The 22,120-nt window shown below is 35.6% G+C and overlaps 1 long non-coding RNA gene across 1 annotated transcript in view; it reads right to left on the reverse strand.

Annotated features, from left to right (window-relative positions):
- Positions 1–1,627: 1,627 nt before the first annotated feature.
- LOC116571540 overlaps positions 1,628–22,120 on the reverse strand; it is a 30,051-nt gene continuing 9,558 nt past the window's right edge. The window contains exons 3-4 of the long non-coding RNA XR_004277904.1: positions 1,917–1,963; positions 1,628–1,714 (exon numbers count right to left, since the gene is read on the reverse strand). This is a non-coding gene — a long non-coding RNA (uncharacterized LOC116571540). The remainder of the gene's footprint in view (positions 1,715–1,916; positions 1,964–22,120) is intronic.

A 22,120-nucleotide genomic window follows, 5' to 3' on the forward strand; every position in this document is an offset into this window, starting at 1 on the left:
TGATGTTGGATATAGGCTGTCCTCAGTTACTCAAGATGTGGGTCTCTCCAGAGGAACAGGTCCCAGTTATGGCAGTTTATTCCATCAAAGTCAGCAAAGGGAGAGTTTACAAGATAGAGGTGATTGTCTTATGTATTCCACTGTATAGAAACAAGTCACAGGTCCCACCCACTGTGACCTTTAGAGTTCCCCAATATTTAATGATTTTTCTGAGGTGGACAGTGGTAAATTACATTATGTGAGTGTTCTGTATCCTATAGTGAAATGTGCCAACATCTGAGAGATCTTCATAACTCAGTGAACGATTATTTTCCAAATGTCCAATGCAGACACAGCAGACTTCTGTGTATATGTCATCCATCACTCAAGTAGCTAAAGATAATGAAGCTTCTCAGTTTTTCAGCTGGGAAGGGTACCACACAGAACAAAATTGGAATTTGGTCACTAATGAAGAATAGGTAAGTAGGGGAATCTAGCAAGATGCTTTATTGTGCCTCGAAGAGTCTTGCTTAGGAGAGTATCATGCACTTGTGATAAATTGTCACACTGATCTCATATCTGTGAGTCAAAGGCTGGAAGACATGGTCAACCATTTATATGATGCAGCAGCATTAATCTGGGCACAAGAAATCAATGGATTCAAAACCTTACCTCGATCTCAGCTTTCAAAAGGAGAGATATTTTTAATGCTTTAATAGCTATAATTGTCTGAATGCCCATTAATCAGACATTATGCACAACCACATTGATTTAATTCTCACACTAACCTGTGAGATGAATATTAATTCTTTTTAACATATGATTAACCTGATAATTCAAGAAAATATATATATGTCTGTGCCATTGGGATGTGAGATGAATATTTATTCTTTTTAACAGATGATGTATAACCAATAATTCAGGAAAATATATCTTTTCATATCATTGTATCAGCATATTAATGACTTAACCTCTGAATTTCTGATGTAATATGGTTAAATAAATGAAGTTTCTCCTAGTCTTTACTTAAACTTGTAGAAATTTGTAAAAGCGATGTCAACCAACATTTTTTTGAATGACTCTGAACATAAAGTCCCCAACAGATTTTAAAACCATCTTCAGTGAACACGAATTTAAGTTTTTCTGTAAGTCCTGTCTTATATAAGGTGTTCGCGTGTGTGTGCTGTCTATGCACATTGCTGGGGTTGTATAAAAACAGAAGAGTGAAATAATTCTATAATTGTTCTCCATGAGCTCCTTTATATTATAGGACTTACTGCATGCTAATCCATCTCTTTCAATCTTTTAGTTCTCACTGAGATATTTTTCAAAATGGATAATTAGTAGCATATACAATATTGCCTATAGTATCTCAATAAATAAAACTATTAATAAATCTTATCCTTAATAAACCTTAATAAGGAAATTATGTAGAGTTCCTAATATTGTATTTAAACTACAATTTACTTTAAAAGGTCATTAAATGAACTTTCAGTATATATAAGATATTTTCTTTTTTACTAACATATATTGAAAAATTAATATTGAGAGCTTCCTTTGACATTGACCAAAGTGAGATCCAAGACCTTTTGGAGTCAAAAGAGCCTTTTATTTCTTTTCACTGAAAATATACTTGAAGATTGTTCCAGAAGTCATTTCCAGGTACCATATAACAGAAATCACTTTCTTTGTGGGAGTTGTACTCTATATTGAAATATCTTCAAACATGAAAACACTGGTGGGGAAGGAGTTAATGTAGCCTTATAAATAGAGTACAATTCTAAAGATTCAGAGATACTTTTTAATACCAAACTATGAGCAATTTCACGGAATTGCTTTGTGAGGGTTTAGTACTGAATTTAGCAAATAAAGAGCTGAGGAAAAAATCCTGACTCAAATATCTCAAATCTGCCACGCAAATGTAGGAATTAACTCACCATTTATGAAGCACAGTAGTAATTGGCTGAAAAGATGTTCCTTTGTTCTGAAATATAATAAAAGACAACATTTTCTTTTTAAAATCAATTTGGGTAAATGACTAAGAATATTATTATTCCAAAAGCATAGTTCATTTTAGAGAAATACCAGATTGTCTCTAAATTATATTCTTCCCCAACACTTAAATTGTTGCTACTGTATTCATTTGATATTTCCATGCCATATTGGAAGAATATGGGAGTAGTATAGGATGGATGGAAGAATCATCCTAGAAAACATAAAAGATATCTTGATCACTGCAGCGGACTTTACTGTTAGTGTTAGACTTGGCAGGTATTCAAGGTCTTTGTGGAAGCTAGAATTACTCACATGTGCTCCTCCTTTTTGCATAAAAAAGAAAAACATGTGCTTATATTTGTCTAGGTATATGCACATTTTAGGAACTTTTCTGCGACCCATCTGGTAACTAAGAATGGTACCATAGATTCATTCCATTAATACTTAAGGGTGGGCTCAAATTTTGCTTAAAGATTTAACAGTATTTTGTGGGGTGCCTGGGTGGCTTAATGGGTTAAAGCCTCTGCCTTTGGTTTAGGTCATGATCTCAGGGTCCTGGGATACAGCCCCCTGCAGCAGGCTCTCTGCTCAGCCAGGAACCTGCTTCCCCCCTCTCTCTCTGCCTGCCTCTGCCTACTTGTGATCTCTGTCAAATAAATAAAATCTTAAAAAAAAAAAAAAAGAATTAACAGTATTTTGAGATGCAATACAAGGTAAAAACCTTGGGCTCAAGGGAGTTGGGGGAAATTGGAAGGGGAGGTGAATCATGAGAGACTATGGACTCTGAAAAACAATCTGAGGGGTTTGAAGTGGCAGGGGGGTGGGAGGTTGGGGAACCAGGTGGTGGGTATTATAGAGGGCACGGATTGCATGGAGCACTGGGTGTGGTGCAAAAATAATGAATTCTGTTATGCTGAAAATAAAAAAATAAAATAAAATAAAAAACACCTTGGGCTCCAGTATGGCAGAAAAAAAACATTTCCTAATCTCGTATTTGCTATACAGTCTTATATTATTTAAACATTCTGAATTTAAGTTTCCTTATCCTCATAATGGAGACTACTGACCAGTTGTCATAAGGTTGTTATGAGAATCACTTGGCAAAAAATAGATGATCAACGATGCTAATGGTTTGTGACATTTTCAAAATACCACTAAAGAAAAATCTTTTAGGTTTGCATGTGTGCTGTTTTATCAATCACTCCGCAGAGATTATTTTGTATAGCCATTCAGCAACTCAACTTAGGAAGCATTTTTATTTTTATTTATTTATTTTTTTAAAGATTTTATTTATTTCTTCGACAGAGAGAGATCACAAGTAGGCAGAGAGGAAGGCAGAGAGAGAGGAGGAAGCAGGCTCCCTGCTGAGCAGAGAGCCCGATGCGGGACTCGATCCCAGGACCCTGAGATCATGACCTGAGCCGAAGGCAGCGGCTTAACCCACTGAGCCACCCAGGCGCCCCAGGAAGCATTTTTAAAAATGCACGTTAATATTTGGAATGAAGAATGTAAGTGTAATGTATTAATATTATTAGGGCCATGACTAATTTTAGAATTCATTACGCAATTTTTTCTTTGTGAAATTCTACACAGGGGTCATAAAGTGAAAATCGTCTATTTTGTTTCAATTAGCCGTTTGGAGAAAGCAAGTCAAGAAGGAAAGAATCCTCACCTTGGAATCAGACAACAAACATCTTCATTCTGGTTGTAGCAGAAATAAATTTTTGTGTATTTGGAAGACTGCTTTATTTTTTAAACCTCAGTTTAAGTTAGTTTGGCCATCTATAAAATGAAGCTATTGGTATCACAGTGTTCTTGTAAGGATTAACATAAAATTTAAGGAAACATTCAACACAATGAACTTGGTCCTAACAGATACTGAACAAATATTATTTTCCATTCTTCAATCTAGTGGAAACAAGATAAATTTATATATTCTCCCATCTTTATATAATTTTCATGCCTGAGGCTTTTTGTTCTTATTTTGATTAATATCTATGGAAGAATTCTTGAAAAATAATATAAATCACATACCCATAACATTTATCAGACCAATGAAGCCCCACATTCTTCTTTAATGAAGGTACACAGATTATATTAGTGTTTTTCCATTTTATTTCTAAAGTATATTTCAAATACTAGATTATTATATAGGACATTTCTAAATATTGAATAATTTAAAAGAATAATATATAAATAAACAGAAATACAACATGATCATAACTAAAATCTTGCCTTGTCTATAAAATATTCATTATAAATATTCATTATATGATTATTATTAATTACTCACTTTTTTTGAGTATTTGAGTAAATCTATTTACTCCCCTGGTTATATTCTCATAGGTTGACAAGGCACAATTCATCTATATTCTGGTGATGGTGTTCTTTCTTAGGCGTGTCTTAATACCATTTGTTTCACAGAAGGGATTACCTCATTATAGTTTAAAACTGTGCTGTTTTCTTTTAAAGGTCCTGCCATAATAATTCTTACACTCCCCTGTTACAGAACTGAATTTTACATATTGATGAAAGTTCAGTGAAGTTTTTTGGGAGAGTGCAGGGCACTCCATGTGCTAAAATTGAAAAGAAAATTAAGAAAATAAAGATTTTATTATTTTATCATATGTTATTTATAATTATGACAGTATAGTAACATTTTAATTTTTATTCAGTAAGTATTTAAGGAGCAACTACCATGTGTGTTTTTTTGTTTGTATTTAAAAAAAAAAGCAGTGGGTATGATCCTTTTCATTGTGATAAAGAGATGGTGGAAGCAGACATCATACACAAATAAATGTATAAACCATCAGTGCAAGTTATAGCAAGTTCTATGAAAAATAGACTATTTGGGGGGACCTGGGTAGCTCAGTCATTAAGTATCTGCCTTCAACTCAGGTTCTGGTCCCAAGGTCTTGGGATCAAGTCCCATGTCAGGCTTTTTGCTCAGTGGGAAGCCTGCTTCTCCCTCTCCTGCTCCCCCTGCTGGTGTTCCCTCTCTCACTGTATCTCTGTCAAATAAATAAATAATTTTTTTAAAAAAATAGACTATTTTGAAAGAAGAGAAGAAAATAATTGAATTTGTGGGCTTAAGGAGAATCTCTCTCAGATAGTGACATTGAGCTTTGAACATTCCTGAGCACATAAGACAACGAAAGTGGCTAGAGCAGTGACCACAGAGAAGGCAGCATGGTGATGATAGTGGGGTAGGAGTGTATGGCAGATTATATCATGTGAGCACTGCTTAGGAAATAAACTTTTATTCTAAGGGTAATGGGGAAATTAAAGTATTTTAAGCAGGTGAGACACTTATCAATTTAAGATTTATTCATAACAAATGTATCTCTCACATAAAATAGATACATTTTATCCAATTTGAGATAAAGAGGCTTTCTGAAAGTTGATATTCATTTTTCACTGATAATTCTTCATAAAACAAGACATTTTCCTAAGAAGAGTTAATAGAGTGATTAAGTTTATTTGGCATCAGGCATTTTAATACAGGCTTGATTCCATTGTATATTGTTTTTTCTTCTCCATTACATTCAAATTTTTTAAATAATCAGATTCTTCACTTTTGATCTTTCTACAGCAAACAAAATATTGCACTGATACTCCATAACTCAAAATTTGCTAGACATGAAGCATATTTTGTTTTTCATCTCACAATATATAACATCATCTACTTGTAAATACTCACTCCAGAAAGTGACCTACAAAAAAAAAAAAAAAAAAAAAAATCCTCCCACGTCGAAATAAAGTGAGCATTGTCTCATTTGAAATTATACTGAAAAAAATATGTAACTAAAATTATATGTAACAAATTTATGGAAATGAAGAATAAGTATTTGAATACACTTTGTCAGCAGCTGATAATAGCAAAAAGTACAAGTGGGGAAATATCTTTTGCACTATAAATGATATATATTTTGCTTAATTCAGAATTGCATTAGCCAGTTGAATTCACAATTAAAGTAGTACATAAAAAGTCTATGTATTTTTGCTCTGTTGATACCCACAAATACATAAATATATAGATTGCGATGTATAAATAAAATATGATCACCTCTTGGGGAATAAATCTAGAAGTGGAGGTAAATTTCTAAATAATGCAAACATTTCTGGAATCTGATATATCTATGTTCAACTCAATGCCTTCCTGAAAAGAGACCAGCCCTTACCATTATACAATTTCCCTACACAAAGATGAGTTACTATCCAAACCAAAAATTAATTTGCACTTCAAGGAATGTACGTGAAGAAAGAGTTCCCTATCTGCCAGGTAAGAAATTGCTTTAAAATAGGATAAAAGTGTTAGCTTTCCTTAAAATTGAATTTACACCTTGCTTCAGTGGGATGGAGGATAGGTAATGAGTTCACTCTATTATGTGATTTATGGTGTCTGCACAATTTTTCTATATTTTCCCAGAAGATTCCATCTCCTAGTTTTATGGAAATATAGACAGACACCTGTAGGCGGAGTCAAATCCAGCACAAAAATAGCTATTTAGGAGTCCGAAAGGCAATTCAATCACTTTATCTGCTCTGTGCTGGATGTTTCTCAACCAATTGCCAATAAGTGAAACAATTAGAGAGCAATTTCTAAGTACTATCTTATAGGTGTTACCAAAAGATCACAATTTATTGCTCTTATAATTTGCTGCTGGGTTCGAACTGGCATGTTAGATCCAAACTATCTAAAACCCCTTTTCTGTAACTATTACTCTTTCCTATTTTTTTTTAATATTTTATTTATTTATTTGACAGAGAGATCACAAGTGGGCACAGAGGCAGGTGGGGAGAGGGTAGCACACTCCCCACTGAGCAGAGAGCCCGATGTGGGACTCGATCCCAGGACCCTGAGATCATGACCTGAGAGAGGCTTAGCCCCACTCTGTCCTATGGTTTTGACAAGGGGCCTAATTTTGACAAGGGGCCTAATTATGTGCTGGCTTAAAGCAAAATATTCAGTAGTTTGTAGGCAGATTGCCAGCTGTTCAGGACAAAATATATTGGAATGTTCTAGAAACAGTAAATATGAATTTTGGAGGTACTGGAGAAGCCAGTGGGGGGCAATTAGAGTACTCAGATGCACAAACCTACTTTATCCACAAACTGGGAGTATTCTCTGCATTGAGAACTAGCACTATCTGTACCCATTTCATTCCCTTGTCTGGAAATTTCTAAGATTCTACTTGCCTTGATGTATCTGAGGTGTGCTCATTTAATCAAGATATATTTGCACCTGTTCTATGTTTTTTGACACTGATCAAGGTGTCAATAGGGAAATAGTGACAATTTTTTTAAAAATTAAATTCAGAGTTTAGAGCAACGGAAAAGTTTAAAATGGGGATCTAAATATTATAACTTTTAAACAAGTAAATCAATATTATTATTTTTCATTATGTCATATTGGGGCTTTGGAAGGAAGGAAGGTAAGAAGGAAGGAAAAACTGCATTTGTTATCATCATCATACTATTATAAAGTAAAGAACATTTTAACAATAACAAAAATGTTTAGGAAGACTTAGGATAAGAACAAATGATATGAATTCTATCTCAAATGTAGCTTAACAGAAACCTCCTTAGGTTGCCTTTATTTTTGCATTTATCTTTAGAAAAATAACTTCTTTTTTTTTTTTTAAAGATTTTATTTATTTATTTGACAGACAGAGCTCACAAGTAGGCAGAGAGGCAGGCAGAGAGAGAGGAGGAAGCAGGCTCCCCGCTGAGCAGAGAGCCCGATGTGGGGCTTGACCCCAGGACCCTGGGATCATGACCTGAGCCAAAGGCAGAGGCTTCAACCCACTGAGCCACTCAGGCGCCCCTAGAAAAATAACTTCAACATAGTTTCTTACCAGTATATAGACGGATGTTTACAATGATCAAGAACAGACTCAGAAAATGGTGACAAACAATGTTGTGAGAGGGTGGTTTGGGATCACCCTGACCAAATGATGACATGGTCCAGAAAGTGATTAGCAGCTTTGACTTAAAGTCTGAATGTGAGTCAAAATTAAATGGTAGCTTGTAACTTTAAACAGAATATAAAAAGCAATGTGCACACGAAGAGGCACACACAGCCAGGATGTATTTGGGGAACTGTAGATAGTCCTATTGTAAGTAAGTTACAGGTTGCATGTCTGGGACAGTTGAAGGAAATGGGTGATTTGGTGATAAATAAGGATGGCAACTCATAGTACTGAAGATGTAGAATGACATGGAGATTCTATACTAAAAGGTGCAGGGAGTCAGTGAAGGCTTTTAAATAAGGGAAAGTTATATCAGGGAGTATGTGATCAAAAAGACAAGAATACAAAAATGTAAAGGAGAGTCTATCATTCTTTTGTGTTCTCTCAGGACACAGTTTAACAAATGGATGAGAAACACAAGGGATTGTGTAAGCACAGCACAGGATAATTCCTAAAGTGTGGAAAATGATAGCTCACACTAACTGATATAGAAATTCAAAAGTCGTCCTGACAGGTTGTGAGCAATAAGGTTGGCTGAGAGAAGTGGGTATCTTAAAACAAATACAGAGCATAAGGCCAAGGAACACCAAAGAGTCACCAAATACATAAAGAGTGTGCTGCATAAAGGTTAGTTCTGCTCTGTTAGCTAGGACTGGTGATAGGGAATGTTGTTTACAGCTGATACAGTGGGACTCCCCCAGGCAGTAGAGGTCAGGTATGGCACTTGAACATCAGGAGCTCCTTAGACAAGTTACCTAATGTGTGGTCACGTAAGGAGTTGTCAGGGGTTTCTGACCCAAAGACTGTTGTGGAGGTGACAATAGGACATAGTATCTTTTGGGACAATATAGATGGACAGCCAGATGGGTACTATTCAATCTGTATGACCAGAAAAAATTGAGGATGGCTGGTCAGATAGATGAGAGCAGTTGGCCCAATAAAGCAATGCAATACCCCCGCCCCTCGCCCCACCCCACCCTGTTTCCAGACCTGACCCAATTTTCAGAGAACTGTGGGCTAAAGAACAAAGTAGGTCCAGGAAGAGGAAACCTGTAACACTACATCAAATGTACATGGTAGTGATTTCTCCAGATCTTCAAACAGATCTTTGGACATCTTCTTAATTGTACACTGGGTAAATAAGGACACTCAAGGGATCTGAGGACTCTTGAAGAGGATCAGAGTTGACCTTGGGACTGGGAAGCAAGGATAGAAGGAGAAGTCTAATTTATCATCACTTACAGTGAGGTGAGTAGAGATTTTGGACTTCCTCACACCCCAACTCTATGTTCTGTGGGAAAAAATGATCATTTCTAAAAAGGAAATATCTCCATTATGAAACACATCAAGGATCAAGACTCCCATAGACTTGTAACAGCTCCCTAACCACTTCAGGATCTTGGTGGCTAGGGGACCATGGGTAAGAAGAGGGGTCACTACACTGGCAGAGGTAATTGACTCCGATCTTCATTCAGATGGAAGTAGAGTTGCTGGTAAAACTAGGGGGAAAGGAAGAACATGTTTTGCAAAAAAGAATTCACTTGGGTACCTACTGGCTACTAGTTCTTTGCCCAATTTTGGTAATAAAGGGAAAGCTCTGACCTGAGAGAGACATGATGGACAAGGACCCAGAACTCTGTAGGATGACAATATGGGTCACATTTCCAAGTAAGCAAAAAGAGATCAGCAGAAGTGGCAGTGATGAATGGAGAGTATCTAGAATTGACAGAAAAAGGAGCAAGATGATAAATACCAGTCATGTGCCCGCACGAGGGTAGCAGTAAGAGCATTAGTTAGTCCCACTAACTTTTAAAAATCACCTCCAGAAAGAAAGACTCATCAGATCCCGAAAAGTTGCTCTTAGAACCTGTACAAAAAGTGGCCTGTGTGGCCCCAGGGATGAACCCTGAGGGATGCTGAAATGAGCTCCCCAAATGTCACCTTGGGAATGAATACATATTTGTCAGCCATGATGCAGGCAGACGGCTCTTAGCTTTCAACCTCCTCTGGGATGGACTGAGCTGAGGACATTCTTCCCATCTACATCACACAGACTGATCTTGGTGTAAAAGCCTGGACATCTCACCTGAAATGAGGTGATCTCTGAAGTGTTAACCCATCTTCAAATCTCCCCACTGGATGTGCTGAGGCTTCTTTCAAGACTTTGCCAAGCTTGGCATCTCTCTCTGCCCAGTCTTTCTTTATTTTCCTTTCCTGTTCACCCAAATCCTCACCTAAGCTTTTGCTTTCTGGGGAACCTAACCTGCAATAGTATGAGGAAGTAAAAGAACTGTGTGCAGAGAAGGGCTGCACGGTATGGGGTATTCAAGGAAAGACACAACCTGATTTCAGTGAATGCAGAATTAAACTTGTTTGAGTCAAACATAAAACAACTGAACTACAAAAGTATAGACGAAATCTAGGGACCTTTTAAAATAGGTTTTATTACCTTTGGATAGAAAAAGCTAAGTATTATAGAAAATCCAAAAGCCATAAAACAGTGATAAAATCAATTGCATAAAAAGTGGAAAATAAATAGTCATAGGAAAAGAACTTTGGGAATTGAATAAAATTCAGATTAAAAAATAGAAATAATAAAATTCAAATAAAAAATAAAACTAAAATAAAAACGTTCCCCTATATCAAAGAAAAATGTCTTCAGTTTATCTGGAGATATTTCTGACAAGTTAATAAAATAAAATAAAGATGACTGATTTGAGACATTCTTAGGATTTTGTCTTGGTAATCTTGTTAGGAGAAAGAAAAATGGAAAGGCTAAAATGAGCCTATGCCTCTTGGGGAACCTGAGCGTCTCAGTGCGTTAAGCTTCTGCCTTCAGCTCAGGTCATGATCCCAGGGTCTTGGAATGGAGAGCTACATCAGGCTCTCTGCTTAGCAGGGAGCCTCCTTACCCCCCCTCTTTATGCGTGCCTCTCTGCCTACTTGTTATCTCTCTCTCTCAAATAAGTAAATAATCTAAAAAAAAAAAAAAAAAAAAAAAAAGAATGAGTCTATGACTCTCCTGCACTAATTAACAACTAAGGAAGGAAAAATTGTGTTTGCATTTTTTTTGGTAGGGAGAAGGGGGAGAACATATTGACAAGTTCCTTTAGTTAGATACTGGAGAGTAGATTTTCTAAGAAACAGTTAAATACACTGATTTGGAGCTCAGGAAAGAAGTATGGCTTTGACGGAAAGATCAATTCCATGGCAAAGATCATGAATTTAGTTCCTGAAGTCATATCCTGGCACCAAAAATCCATAATGCAATTTATGTAACCTCTCTGTGATTCAGAGTCATCACACTTAATATGGGGATAATATGAATGATCACTTCATAGTGTTAGGACAATTGAATGATTTAAGAGATGTAAAACACTTAGAACCTAGCACATAGTAAGTTTAGTACACACATTAACTATTACTAGTATTATTGATATAGATAGATACATATCAGAACAGAGAGTCATTTGATTATTGATGGTACTGTTAAGAATAAGGGATAATGGGGGCGCCTGGGTGGCTCAGTGGGTTAAAGCCTCTGCCTTCGGCTCAGGTCATGATCCCAGGGATCCTGGGATCCAGCCTCACATCAGGCTTTCTGCACAGTGGGGAACCAGCTTCCTCCTCTCTCTGCCTGCCTCTCTGCCTACTTGTGATCTCTGTCTGTCCAGTGAATAAATAAAATCTTTAAAAAGAAATAAGGGATAATGAAAAAAGAACAATCCCAGGTATGGAGACTTCAAGCAATTTATGAAATATTTGACACTTTCGAGAGAGACTGAGAAAAAATATGGCAAAGAACATGTTTAGAAAAGGAGCAAATATTCAAGTATCAAAAGCCTCAGGTTCTCATGAAAGGTAAGTACTGAAGTGCATTTGTAGGATTGAACAGCTATATATATTCTCAGTTTTAGAACTACACATAATCTCCCATAGGAATTTGGATCACTTTTAATAATACCACAGAGCAGGATATCCTTCAGATAGTTGAGTCTCTGAATTATGCTTCATATCCAAATTATAGTCATATTCACATTCCTCAAAACAGTGTATGAAGATTAGTAGAAATGGCAAATTTAAGTATAAAGGATATCTCCTAGAGATATTAAGGAATTATGTTAACCACTTTTCAATTCTGAAAGAAAAGAATTCACCTACAAAGATAAGTGAACTATTTTCTTTAATCCAATTGCAAGATATTAAGAATCATTTACTAGCTGTCTTTGTGAAAGGTCAGTACTTAAGACTCCAGATACAGCACCTACACTCATTTCAGATAATAAAGTATAGTGATTATATTGCATCAGTGAAATGCATATGCATATCCACTGCTTTATTCTCTTCAGAATCTAGTTTAAAGTAAAAATGTTGTGTCAAAATTGTAAATATAATTACATGGAAATTTCCAGTAAAAAGATCAATTATGTCCTGTGAATAAGCTGTGTGAAATCTCTTTAAAGATATCCTCACTAATTGGTCATTTCTAATTTAAGAGAAAAAGAACATTTTAACATTTTGTTTAAGTTTTTATTTAAATTCCAGTTAGTTAACATACAGTGTAGTAAAAGTTTCTGTTATACAATATAGCAATTCAACACTTCGTCACAATACCCAGAGCTCATCACAAGTGCCCTCCTTTTTTTTTTTTTTAAATAAATTAATTTATTTATTTTCAAAAAACAGTATTCATTATTTTTTCACCACATCCAGTGCTCCATGCAATCCGTGCCCTCCATAATACCCACGACCTGGTACCCCAACCTCCCACCCCTTCAAACCCCTCAGATTGTTTTTCGGAGTCCATAGCCTCTCATGGTTCACCTCCCCTTCCAATTTCTCCCAACTCCATTCTCCTCTCTAACTCCCCATGTCCTCCATGCTATTTGTTATGCTCCACAAATAAGTGAGACCATATGATAACTGACTCTCTCTGCTTGACTTATTTCACTCAGCATAATCTCTTCCAGTCCCGTCCATGTTGCTACAAAAGTTGGGTATTTGTCCTTTCTGATGGAGGCATAATACTCCATAGTGTATATGGACCACATCTTCCTTATCCATTCGTCCGTTGAAGGGCATCTTGGTTCATTCCATAGTTTGGCGACCGTGGCCATTGCTGCTATAAACATTGGGGTACAAGTGCCCTCCTTTATCCCCATCACCTATTTAATCAATTTCCCCACCGACCTCCCTAATCAATTTCCCCACCGACCTCCCCTGTGATGACCATCAGTTCTCTACATCACCAATCTCTTTCTTGGTTTGCTGTTGTTGTTGTTTTCCTTTGTTCATTTGTTTTGAATCTTAAATTCCACATGAGTGAAATCATACAGTATTTGTCTTTCTTTGACTTTTTTCCCTTAGCATAATACTCTCAGCTTCTCCCTCTGCCTGCCACGCCCCCTGCTTGTGCTCTCTTTCTCTCTCTCCCTCTCTCTCTGACAAATAAATAAATAAAATATTTTTTAAAAAAGAAATGCAAAATCCAGACATCAGCAGGGTTGGTTCCTATGGAGGAACTGAGGGAGATTCTGTCTCATGGCTCTTTTCTAGTTTATGGTGATTGCTGGAATTGCTTAGTGCTCCTTCGCTTATAGAAGCATCACTTCAGTCTCTGTCTCCACCCACACATGGCATTGCCCTTCTTGCATGTCGGTGCCTCTTCTCCTCTACTTATAACCATCATATTGGATTAGAGATCAACCCAATCCAATACGACTTCATCTTAACCTGATAACATCTGCAAAGACCCTACTTCCAAATAATGTCACAGTCACATGAACTGGGGACGAGGACTTGAGCATACCTTTGGGGAGGGACACAGTTTACCCACAACACTCAGTTTGTCATATTCTAACCATTCCATGATTTGATGCTGGAGGGCATATTGAACGTGAATGTGTAAGCCCTATGTTGACAAAGATGGAACAAGAAGTTTGTGTTACCATATGCTATGTTATATTGTTATATCTCGCTATGTTTACATAGTACTAAATTATATTTTTATATTACATTTTATTTTAAATTTTCCCCACTATCTCTCTTGAAGCAGCTGGCTTGACAGAACAATAGAATGGACTTTTGAAGACCCAGTTACGGTGCCCATTAGGTGACAATACCTTGCAAGGCTGGGGCATTATTCTCCATCAGGCTAGGGATGCCTTGTATTGGCACCCAACACATGTGATTTCTCTGATAGCCAAGCTTCACAGGTCCAAGAATTAAGGAGTAGAAATGGAAGCAGTACCACTCAATTTTATCACTAGTAAAAAAAGTTTCGTTCCCATACTTAGCTCTGCTGGCCTAGATGCCTTAGTTCCAGAGGGAATAAATTTGTAGCAGGAGGCACAATGATTCCACTGAACTAAAATATAAGACTGCCACCTAACCACTTTGGCCTTCTTCTGTCTCTGAATCAACAGGCTAAAAGGGGCGTTCTTTGGGCTGGGTGATTGATTCTGACTACCGAGGAGCAATGGACTGTTGCTTCTCAATGGAGGGAAGGTAGAATCTATGTGGAATACAGAAGAGTCCTTAGGGTGTCTCTTAGTATTACTGCAACCTGTGATAAAGGTAAATGAAAAACTAAAACTGACCAATCCAAGCTGAGGAGCTTGTTGAAACCTAAGGGAATTGGAATAGAATCTGAAGAAGTCATTATAAATACCAGCTATGACCATGTGACCAGTTACAGAAACAAAAACTGTAATTGTCATGAGTATTTCCTCGTTTTTTCTCCTTATTTTGCAATAAATACATCTGTGTATGTTTATCTATCCATATCTTCATTTCCTCTCCTCTCTTATTTCCTCATTATGTAACATAAGATGTATTACTTTTATATCACAGTATTTCAGTATCGTTACTTTTACAACAGGGCACTTAAGTAATGGGGTATTAAGGAGAAGAATAAACATCACTTGAGAACTTTACTTCTGGGGAAAGGATTATGCATTTTTGGTTGTACACAGGATAGTTGTATCATGTTATCATGAATTATGGCTTTGTTATAGCTTTTATTTGAGGACTCAGTATTGCTTAGAGGTATATGGATGCCATGTTGACAAAGGGTGGACTTGTAATAGTTAATTTTATGTGTCAACTTGATTGGCCATGGGTTGTCCAGATAAAGCATTATTTCTGGGTGTGTAAGTTTAAGTGTTTCTGGATGAGACTAGCTTTTGAATTGGTGAATTCAGTAAAGTAGATTGTCTTTACCCATGTGTGTGGGCATCATCTAATCTGTTAGGGCCTGAATTTTAAAAAAAAAAAATGTGGAGAGCTAGGACATCCCACCTCATCTTCTCCTTCCTTTGGACTGGGATTTACACTACTGGCTCCCTGGTCCCTCAGGCCTTTGGACTCAGACTGAATTATACTGAATTTCTTGGGTTCCCAGCTTCCAAATGACAGATTGTAGGGCTTCACGGTGTTCATAACTATGTGAGCCAATTCCTTGTCTCAGGATGTGTTTCCAGGGGAATGCAAATTAAAATAGAATACAATAAAGGAGATGGTCAATGCTATCTTTGGGGAGTTAGGACCAGCTTAAAGTTCAGGAATCACATACCTTAAAGATAAGCCACAGCTCCTGCTGGGCATTCTAGTGGGTTCTCACTATTCATATTTTAGGGGTCATTCAGAAAGAGATGACTGTAGAGGATTTGGATGATAGTGAATAAGCTTTGAAAGGCATCCTGGTGTCATCAGATGGAATATTCAGATGGAAAAGGCGAGGCATAGGAGCTTGGTGAACAGTCCTGATTCTTGTACTCAAATATAGCTCATAATAGAGAAATATAAGAAAGTGTAGAGTTGACAACTCATAGTCAACTAACAAATAGAAAATCCAATATAATTTCTCTGACTATCACTATGAAGTAAGATATTTAAGTCAAGGATGAATTATGCACAATAACACCCTAACATGAATCAAATTGGTCATTTTTCCTATTCTTGTTTTGGCACATTTAAGGATTGCCTAAATTCCCCTAGCCAGCCATTATCAGATAAAAAAATCTATTAGAAATTGAACACCGTTCTTAATAAAGTTCAAATTCCTAATTTTTTTAAAGAAATATATTTTAGGGGCAATCTGATTTGAACAAAACTATTTAAGTCATACCAATTTTGAAATATTCATAATATATTTGTTTTAACTTCCATCATGGTATCCATACTTCATACTGATCTAGATAGTGTACATTGAAATTGTATGAAGATGAAACTTCACACAAGAGAGGAAAAAAGAACATTTTTAATAAAATACATGAAATCAAAGAAGTTAGATATTGAAAAGAATTTATGGGCATTGTTGATATATCTTCTTAAGGTTATAGAACAAACTATAAAGCCTCAAAAACATAATAAATTTTATGTCATGTAAATAATTATGAAAAACAACTTCTTGACTTGAAACTAGAGCTACCCTATGACCCAGCAATTGCACTACTCGGTATTTACCCTAAAGATACAAATGTAGTGATCCAAAGGCGCACGTGCACCCAAATGTTTATAGCAACAATGTCCACAATAGCCAAACTATGGAAAGAATCTAGATGTCCATCAACAGACGAATGGAAAAAGAATATCTGAGATATATATATATATATATATATATATATATACACACACACATACACACATACACATACATTAGAATACTATGCAGCCATCAAAAGAAACAAAATCTTGCCATTTGCAATGACGTGGATGGAGCTAAAGGGTATTATGGTAAATGAAATAAGTCAATCAGAGAAAGACAATTATCATATGATATCTTTGATATGAGGAATTTGAGAGGCAGGGTAGGGGGATATGGGAGTAGGGAGGGAAAAAATGAAACAAGATTTTATCAGGAGGGAGACAAATCATAAGATATTCTTAATCTCAGAAAACAAACTGAGGGTTGCTGTGGTTGGGGGTAAGGGATAGGATGGCTGTTATGGACATTGGGGAGGGTATGTGCTATGGAGAGTGCTGTGAAATGTGTAAGCCTGACGATTCACAGACCTGTACCCCTGGGGCAAATACTATATTATATGTTAATAAAATTAAAAAATATATTTTTGGTAGAATTTAAGAGATAAGAAAGCTCAGAACATGATTTAAGTATAATGTAGCAATATTTACATTTAGAGCTTCTATTGGAAAGACATTTCCAGACACAGATTTAGAGTATAATGAGGTTGTCCAAGGCAAACTGTGTGCGATTTATTAGCATACAAAGCAAATTATTCTACATAGATAATTTCAATAAAATGTTTTATTCTTCAAATGCTATTTTTCATATGTAGAACATTTTTATCTCCAAAAAACTTAAGAACTTCATCGTTGCTAGAAAATGTAGGTGTAAGAATATTATAGCAGGATTAACATGCTTTCCAGCTTGTATTTCACTGTTTAAATCATATTAAAATATTATTTATCAGCTAATATGAGATGAAGGGGAGAATTAGTATAAGTATAATAATATTTTAAAGACAAGATGTAGGAAAACAAGAGCTAAATAAATGTCTTAGTGGATATAACAAACTTAAGAATTCATCATATAGTTTTGAAAGTTAAATAAGATACAAATAGTAATTAACTATAATTACATTAGGGTTGTATTTTTGTTTCATTTTGTTTTGTTTTGTTTTTGTTTGCAAATGGAAGTTATCAAACATTTTATTCCACAGCATTTATGTAATGTTCTCCGTAATGGCATTAGACTATAAACACTGTGTGCTCACTTTCTTTGTCCTAATCTAAGCCTCAGGGAAACAACCTTTCCTTGAAACAAAGGCTGTTTCTGATAGAGTCACAAAGACATTGTCTCTGTGTTAAAGAAAAGAAACATATGCCCAGGTACATGAAAAGAATACAAAGCTAGAGGCTTAGCATCAAAGAATATGATAAACAGCATTACATCAAGTTGAAGGGACACGCAGAGCAGAGCCACGGGTTTGGATTTGAGTCAACAGGCAACAGATTATAGGAACGCAAAAGAGGCAGCCTTAGACTTCAAAACGAGGTTGCCCACAGACAATAACAAAGTATTTTGGATACAAAGGTCTTTAAAAATACAAAATGTGTACAAAGCTTAAATTGCTTAAAAGTATGATTGTAAACCAAAGATTTTGGAAATTCCAATAGCTTCCCAAGTACTATACTGAATAAATCAGAAATGCATGGGGGGCTGTAAGATTATTATAGTTATTTAAACAGGGGAAGGAAAAAATAACAGAGTGTTAATGTTCCTACTTCTGCTTCTATGATTTAGTGAGTTCTCTTTCACTATGATTCTCCCACTCAAAAAAAAAAAAAATTATAAACATTCTTACCTTGAAGTTAGGTTAACTTATTTGATTTCTTCCCAAATTATACAACTTGGGAAGATCAAAATTTTAAATACTCAGTTTTTGTGAACAAGTAGTCAGGGAAACCTTCAAATTGTCTTATAGTTTGTCCTTTGCCCTGGGTAAAGGCTGATTAATCACACAAGAGAGATAGGATTTATAGCTAGGATATTTCAAAAGTGGTATAAGTGATTCGATGAGGGTCTCTTTGCAGAGAGGAGACTCTCTACATGGATACAGCTGCTCACAACCTTGAACAAGTTCTTTTTGAGAGGAAAACCCTTTATATACAGTGAAGTACTAATGACACTCCTTCCCTTTTATTCAGCACCTTATGGTATTATAGAATTGCCTGGCACCTTCAACAATTATATGTTATTGCTTTTGTTGTTCAATGAAAAACATCACATGTGCAAGAAGAAGTTCATCCATTCACTGGAAAAACATTTAGTGTGTTTTTATTATGTATTATATTCCATGGTGGTCCCAAATATATACCAAATCTCTACATGAAACATAATTGTCCAGTATCTAAATTTTGATAAATTCTAATTACCACTCCTGTTTTTCAGCAAAATACATTTTTGGTCTGGAATTAATCAAGTGTTTTGAAAATGCCAAAGAGTACATTTTGACAAAGTGTTAAATAACAATGTCTCCATTTGATTTAGACAACACATAGCAAATCTGTGAGATAGACACACAGGGTTTAAAACAGTCATGGCATCATCAGAAAAGCTAGAGTTGCTCTGAGTCCTCCCCTCGACTCACAAGCATGGGGTTCCTTGATATTGTGCTCTGATGCACTTTAGAATAAGGATGGAAATGGCATGTAGAAAAGGCAAAATCAAAGATATAGTTCTAAATAACCAGCAATTACATTTATGGGAATTGGATAAATAGGCCAATAAAAGGCAGATATTGAAAAAATTGATAAAATAATATGATCCAACTTTGTACTAACAGCAAGTGATACCTACTAGATTCAAATATATAAACAAGTGGAAAGTGCAAGAATGCAAAGTAAAATACCATGCAAACAGAAACAAAAGTGAGTTGTGTTGACTATCCAAACATTAGACGAAAAAATATTCAAGACAAAAATTTGTTATCAAAGACCAAGAAGGACACTTCATGATTAAAGAGTCAAAACATAGAGAAGACAGAGCAATTATAAACCTATGTGGATCTAAAAATGACATCCCACAAACTATAAAACAGACATTGATGGATTTAAAGGGAGAAATAAACAATTCATAAACAAAGGGTAGACTTCAATACCTCACTTCTGATAAGGGATAGAACAACTAGACAGAAAATCAACAAGAGAAGAGAAGACTTGAACAATCCTGATGACCAACAGGACATAACAGACACACACACAAGACTCCAATGAACAGCAGAATACACATTTCTCTCAAGTGCGCAAAACCCAGTCTCCATGATAGACCGTATATTAGCCCATAAGACAAGCCTCAATAAATATACAGGGATTGAAATCAAAGTATGTTCTTTCATCATAACAAAGGGTAATTAGAAATCAATTAAAGAAGGAAATTTGAGAAATTTGCAAATATATACAAACTAAACAACACACTGTTAAATAATCAATGGGCCAAAGAAGAAATGACAAAGACATGACTCAAGTTACTAAAATAACTTGAGAAATAGAAGAAGGGCTGTTGCTTCAAACAGAAAAAGAAAAGATTTTAAGGTAAAACTATATGAAACTGTATGTCCACAATTTATATAGTCCAGTGAAACTGACAAATTTCAAAGAAGACACAAATTACTGAAACCAAAATCAAATAAATAGAAAATATGAATATACCTATAACAAGTAAAGAGGTTGAATTAGTAATCCAAACACCCCCAAGTTGCAAACCTAAAACCACTCTATAGAGTCTACTAATTCAATATGTAGTATTTTAAAAAGATTTTATTTATTTACTTGTCACAGAGAGAGAGAGAGAGAGAGAGTGGGAGGGAGAGAGCACAAGCACGGGGAGCAGCAAGCAGAGAGAGAAGCAGGCTCCCTCCTGAATAAGAAGCCCAATGTGGGACTGGATCCCAGGACTCTGGGATCATGACCTGAGCCAAAGGCAGATGCTTAACCCACCAAGCCACCGAAGTGTTCCCAAAATGTAGTATTTTTAATACCATATTGTAGATATGAAAGTTGTTAAGAGAGTAGCTCTTAAAAGTTCTCATCATGAGGAACAAAATTTAAAACTATGTGAGGTGATGGGTACTAACTAAACTTAGCACGGTGATCATTTCACAATGTATCAAATAATTATGCTGTACACTTTAAACTTACACAATGTTAAATATCAATTATATCAAAATAAAATTGGTGGGGGAAAATCTACTAATTAGAAATTAATTAATGAATTAAAGTGGGAGGGAAACTTTGCACAAAGAAAAATCCAGAACCAGATAGCTTCACTTGTAAATTCTACCAAATATGTAAGTATCATAAATCTTCCATAAACTCTTCTGAATAGTAGAAGGGTTAACATTTTCTAACTCATTCTATGAGGTTAATTTTACCAAATTCCAAAATAAGACAAACACATGAGAAGAAAAGAAAGCTATAGACCAAAATCTCTTATGAATACATACATGAAAATCCTCAAGATGCCAACAGACAGAGTCCTGCAACATATAAAAAGATTACATACCATGACCAAATAGTATTTATTCCAGGAATGCAAGGCTCACTCCACGTACAAAATCAATCAATATAATAATAAAAAACGAAACACATGAACATCTCACTAAATACATAAGAAACACTTCACAGAATCTAAACTTTTCATGACAAAACCACTCAACAAACTTAAGACTAGACGGGCACTCTCTCAACCTATGAAAAACAAACAACCTTTCAAAATCATCAAACTTAATGGTGAAAGATTGAAAACTATCCTTCTAAAATCAGGGAGATATCAGACAAATATATCTACTCTAACCACTTCTATTTATTTTGTACATTGTATCTAGAGGTTCCAGTTGGAGAAAGTAAGCAAGAAAAAGAAGAGTATCCATATTGGAAAGAAGTAAAACTATATTGATTGTACTCCTATCAACTAATAACAAACAAGCCAAAAATGAAATTAGGGAGACAAGTGTATTAATAATAACTTCAAAAAAGTACTTAGGAATAAATCTCACAAAAGAAATGCAAGATTTTATGCTTGACAAACATAAAACATTACTAAAATAATTTTTAAAATACTCAACAAATGCATAAACATTCTATATTAGTGGTTGGAAATTTACTATTCCTAAAATGGTAATACTTCCAACACTGATGTACGGATTCAATTTAATCCCTATAAAAATTCAAGCTTGCTTATTTTGCAGAAATTGAAAAACTGATCCAAAATTCATAGGGAAATGCAAGGCTTCTAGGTTAACCAAAAAAGTATTCTACTTAGCTATGGAGGAAAATGAATAAGGAGGACAGGAACCTGGAAGTAAAGCAGAACCAGGGCAGAACCAAAGAACTTTCCTAGCTCCAAGTCAGGACATCATTGCAATGTCTGTCCAGGGGATGTGAGCCAGCTGTGGACCTGTGACTGTTTTTGCTGTTTTTTCTTTTTCTTTTTCCTTTCTCACCTTTTTCATTCTTCTTTTATTCCAAATGGAAAATTGGTGGCACCATATATATAGTGTTCATGTCATGATTCAAACACAAGAGAACTATGGCTGCATATGATGGGAAGGAGTGTGTATTACTTGGAAACCCTGGGTTTAAACCTAGATGGTGAGACTATCTACACTCGACTTCAGGAAGTATCCCTTTTAATGACTGAGTGTGTTCTG

The sequence above is a fragment of the Mustela erminea genome, chromosome 13 (assembly GCF_009829155.1).
Source record: "Mustela erminea isolate mMusErm1 chromosome 13, mMusErm1.Pri, whole genome shotgun sequence".
NCBI classification, from domain to species: Eukaryota; Metazoa; Chordata; class Mammalia; order Carnivora; family Mustelidae; genus Mustela; species Mustela erminea.